Source organism: Salvelinus sp. IW2-2015, unplaced genomic scaffold (assembly GCF_002910315.2).
Source record: "Salvelinus sp. IW2-2015 unplaced genomic scaffold, ASM291031v2 Un_scaffold2755, whole genome shotgun sequence".
Classification (NCBI taxonomy): Eukaryota; Metazoa; Chordata; class Actinopteri; order Salmoniformes; family Salmonidae; genus Salvelinus; species Salvelinus sp. IW2-2015.
This window is the reverse complement of record NW_019944058.1, coordinates 82,315-87,397: the sequence shown is the minus strand read 5'-3', so window position 1 is coordinate 87,397 and position 5,083 is coordinate 82,315.

Below are 5,083 nucleotides of genomic sequence, written 5' to 3'. Positions count from 1 at the left end.
CTCTCTCTCTCTCTCCTACTGTCGCTCTCTCTCTCTCTCTCTCTCTCTCTCCTCTCTCTCTCGCTCTCTCTCTCTCTTCTCTCTCTCTCTCTCTTCTCTCCTCTTCTCTCTCTCTCTCTTCTCTCTCTCTCTCTCTCTTGTAACATATTCGTTCCGATATTAGTTTAAAAACAACAGGAGCGGGTGCTGTGACAACGATGCCAAAATGTCAGACGTGTCTGTCTCCGTGGAGATGCTCGGTAACGGACCACTTATCAGGAGCCAATTAGGAAACAGTAGCACCAAGGATCTCCATCTATAGACTGCGGGGGGGGGGGCTACTAAGGAGAGGATTGCCACTTATCACATCAACTTACTGGCCAATTAGCAATCCCTCAGTAATAAGATCGAGTGAAAAAGGAGAGGAGTGAAGTGGGCATAGTGTGTTTGCAATGGTGATTTAGGGTACTAGAGAACCAATATCAATATCTTAACAAAACAGGCCTACACTTGACATCTCTTCCTAGATAAGGCCATGTGATTGGTGGCTGCTCATATGCGTATCAACATGGAGGTCAGTCATGCTCAGTTGCCTAGCAGGAGGGACCTGATTGGTCAGTGTGTCTACCCGCTTCGGAAGAAGTTTGCTGCTGACAATCTCCGTAGGAGCCACCTTGGTTCTGCAGCTTGTCAGAGGATACAGGTGTAGAAGTCATACCACAACCGGACTGAAGAGCGAAGCAGCGGAGAGAGGGAGAGAGGGAAGAGAGGGAGAGAGGGAGAGAGGAGAGAGCGAGAGAGGGAGAGGGAGGCAAGAGGAGAGAGGAAGAGGGAGAGAGGAGAGAGGGAGGAAGAGGGAGAGAGGAGAAGGGAGAAGGAGGAAGAGGGAGACGAGGGAGAGAGGAGAAGCGGTGAGAGATGAAGAAGAGCGAGAGAGGAGAGAGGAGAGAGGGGAAGAGGGAGAGAGGAGGAAGAGGGAGAGGAAGAGGAGAGAGGAGAAGGAAGAGGGAGGAAGAGGGAAGAGGAGGGAGGAGAGAGAGAGAGAGGGAGAAGAGGGAGAGAGGAGAGAAAGAGGATGGAGAGAGAGAGAGGGAGAGAGGGAGAGAGGAGGAAGAGGGAGAGAGGGAGAAGAGCGAGAGAGGAGGAAGGGGAGAGGAGGAGAGAGGGACGAAGGGGAAGAGGGAGAGAGGGAGAAGAGGAGAGAGGGAGAGAGGAGAGAGGAGAAGAGGAGGAAGAGGAGAGAGGGAGAGAGGGAGGAAGAGGGAGAGAGGGAGGAAGAGGGAGAGAGGGAGGAAGAGGGAGAGAGGGAGAGAGAGAGGGAGAGAGGGAGGAAGAGGGAGGGGGTGTAGAGAGAGGGTAGAGGGAGACGAAGAGAGAGAGAGATGTAAACCATATTAACATGTGTTTCCCATGCCAGTAAAGCCCTTTGAATGGAGAGTCTGATAGGGTACGGAGAGAGACGGACGGAAAGAGATGCAAGGAAATGGAGAGAGGGGAGCTACAGTTTTAATAAAATACTTTCAATTCAGTTGTAAATAGCACATGGTTCATTTCATGTAGAGTGGAAGTATTTTCTTGTTTTCTATGCGCTTTTATTCAATCAGGAAGTCTTCTAAGCTCAGGTGCGAGGCGAASGCTACCGCAGCATATATGAATAGCATTACACCATTACCACAGCGGATGAAATTACATGCCTTATTCAAAACCAAACACTAAATGCCATTCTGCCTGACCTGAGCAGACTCAGGAGGAAAGAGACACAGATACAGCTAGACAGCACAGAGACTGGAGCTGCTTCCCCAACGGCACCATATCCCCTATATAGTGCACTACTTTTGACCAGGGTATACAGGGAGTAGGGTGCCATTAGGGAGGCCTAGCTAGGCCTCATGAAAACAGATGAGCCAAACTAACGACGGACACTAATGAAGACACCAGTTGGTGTCACCCTCAGCCCGTAATCCAATCAAATAATAATTAAACGAGCCGGTTACAAAGCCTTGGTCGCTTCTTAGGGAGATTGAGCATGGGGGCTGCCATTCCACATTCCTCGTCCCTCAGCCGGAGGTGTGCATGTGGCTGATATAGAACCTCCATTAGGCAGATGAACAACACAAATGGAATAATAAATCAGTTTTCTGGACAGTAGAAAGAACATTCCCGTGGTGTCTCGCATGCTAATCAGGCTCTGTAATTATCTGAGAGTAATTAAAAACTGAAACGTCATGTTATTGTATTATATACAGCTGTCGGTCTGTCTTACAGCGTGCCACGTTCCATCCCTACTTGGAGCAGGCCTGCTGGTTGTTTGTGTTAATTGGCGCTCCCATAATGGCCGAGCGTACTGCAACACAGGGTTGACATATCAACATGGGCACCCTCATAACAGATGTTTCTCGTCATCTCCTCCATATCCTCACTCACTCAGTCACTGTGTCTGCACCAGTAGACTACATATCAACCATGATTGAACACATCCAGATGTGGATGTTATTGTGTCTGTTGGCATCTGTTGGTCAGTGTACTGGGATCTGTTGGTGTGTGTATTGGGATCTGGTGGTGTGTGTATTGGGATCTGGTGGTGTGTGTATTGGGATCTGGTGGTGTGTGTATTCGGATCTGGTGGTGTGTGTATTCGGATCTGGTGGTGTGTGTATTCGGATCTGGTGGTGTGTGTATTCGGATCTGTTGGTGTGTGTATTCGGGATCTTTGGTGTGTGTATTGGTGTTGTTGATTCGGATCTGTTGGTGTGTGTATTGGATCTGTTGGTGTGTGTATTCCGGATCTGTGGTGTGTGTAATTCGGATCTGTTGGTGGTGTGTATTTGGGATCTGTTGGTGTGTGTAATTGGGATCTGGTGGTGTGTGTATCGGATCTGTTGGTGTGTGTATTGGGATCTGTTTGGTGTGTGTATTCGGATCTGTTGTGTGTGGTATGGGATCTGGTGGTGTGTATTCGGATCTGTTGGTGTGTGTATTGGGATCTGTGGTGTGTGTATTGGGATCTGGTGGTGTGTGTATTGGATCTGTTGGTCAGTGTACTGGGATCTGTTGGTGTGATAGGATCTGGTGGTGTGTGTATTGGGAATCTGTTGGTCTGTGTTACTGGGATCTGTTGGTGTGTATATTGGGATCTGGTGGTTGTGTATTGGGATCTGTTTGGTGTGTGTGTATTGGGATCTGGTGGTGTGTGTATTGGGATCTGGTGTGTGTGTATTGGGATCTGGTGGTGTGTGTATTGGGATCTGTTGTCTGTGTACTGGATCTGTTTGGTGTGTGTATTGGGATCTGGTGGTGTGTGGTTATGGGATATGTTGGTGTGGGTGTGTATTGGGATCTGTTGGTGTGTGTATTGGGTCTTTTAGTCTGTGTACTGGGATCTGGTGGTGTGTGTACTGGATCTGTTGGTGTGTGTATTGGGATCTGTTGGTGTGTGGATTGGGATCTGGTGGTGTGTGTATTCTGGATCTGTTGGTGTGTGTATTGGGATCTATTGGTGGTGGTATTGTATCTGTTGTTGTTGTATGGGATCTGGTGGTTGTGTGTATTGGGAATCTGGTGGTGTGTGTTTCGGGGATCTGTTGTGTTATTGAAATATGTTGTGTGTATTGTGATATGGTGTTGTGTATGGGATATGTTTGTTTGTTTTGGCATCTGGTGTGGTGTAATTGGGGATTGTTGTGTGTATTGGGATCTGTTTTGTGAATTGGGATCTGTTTGTGGTATTGGGATCTGTTTGTGTGTGTTGGGATCTGTTTGTGTATGTGGTCTGTTTTGTGTATTGGGATATGTTTGTGGTGTATTGGGATCTGTTGTGTGTATTGGGATCAGGTGTGTGTTTAGGATATGTTGTTTTGTGCATTTGTCAGGTTTGGCCAGGAATGTTCAGGTTTTGTTCACTAGATGTCCCCCTTGCACCTTTTTTTGTACCTTTTTGTTTTTCTTGCCCCTAATTAATTGTTTGCACCTGTAAGTCATTCCCTTGTTAGTATTTAAAACCCTGTGTGTTTCCTCAGTTCCTTGCTCAGTGTTTGTATGTTAGCACCCAGCCCCAGCCTTTTGTGATCATTTTTCTCTTGTGGATTTTCCAGAGTTCTCTGGTTTTGTTCTCGTGTATTTTTGGATTGGTCTTTTGAGGGTTGTTTTTTCCCTTGCTGTTTTTACCACTTTGTGGATTTTCTTTGTATTTTGGAAGATATCTATTTTTATTAAACCACCATCTCTAAGTACTGCTGTGTCTGCCTCATCTTCTGGGTTCTGCCCATTATAGTGACTGTTTCTCGCACCGGGTCCTGACAGCATTGGGACCTGTTTTGTATATTGGGATCAGTTGGTGTGTTTTGGGATATGTTGATGTGTGTATTGGGATATGTTGATGTGTGTATTGGGATATGTTGATGTGTGTATTGGGATATGTTGATGTGTGTATTGGGATATGGTGATGTGTGTATTGGGATATGGTGATGTGTGTATTGGGATATGTTGATGTGTGTATTGGGATATGTTGATGTGTGTATTGGGATATGTTTTGTGTATTGGGATATGTTGTGTTTATCTTAACCATCTTTGATTTGTGTTGTTTGTTGTGTCTACAGTACATCACTGTGTGTGTGTGTGTGTGTGTGTGTGTGTGTGTGTGTGTGTGATTATCAGCCTGGTCCAGGTAACACCTCCATAACATTGTGCTGTCACTCAGCCACTCCAGACACAACAGACCAGACATGTAGACTGTCTGAACACACATCTCAGAGTCACACACACACACACACACACACACACACATCTCAGAGTCACACACACACACACACACACACACACACACACACACATCTCAGAGTCACACACACACACACAACACAACCACACACACACACACACACACACACACACACACACACACACACACACACACACACACACACACACACACACACACACACACACACACACGGGTTTGGTTAGGGATCGGGTTTGAGGGTTTAGGGTTTATGTAAGGGTAGGAGTTTCGGGCTGGGTTTTAGAAGTTAGGGGTTAGGGAAAATAGGATTTTGATAGAAATTAATTTTAGGTCCCCACAAGGATAGAACGAACCTAACGTGTTGTG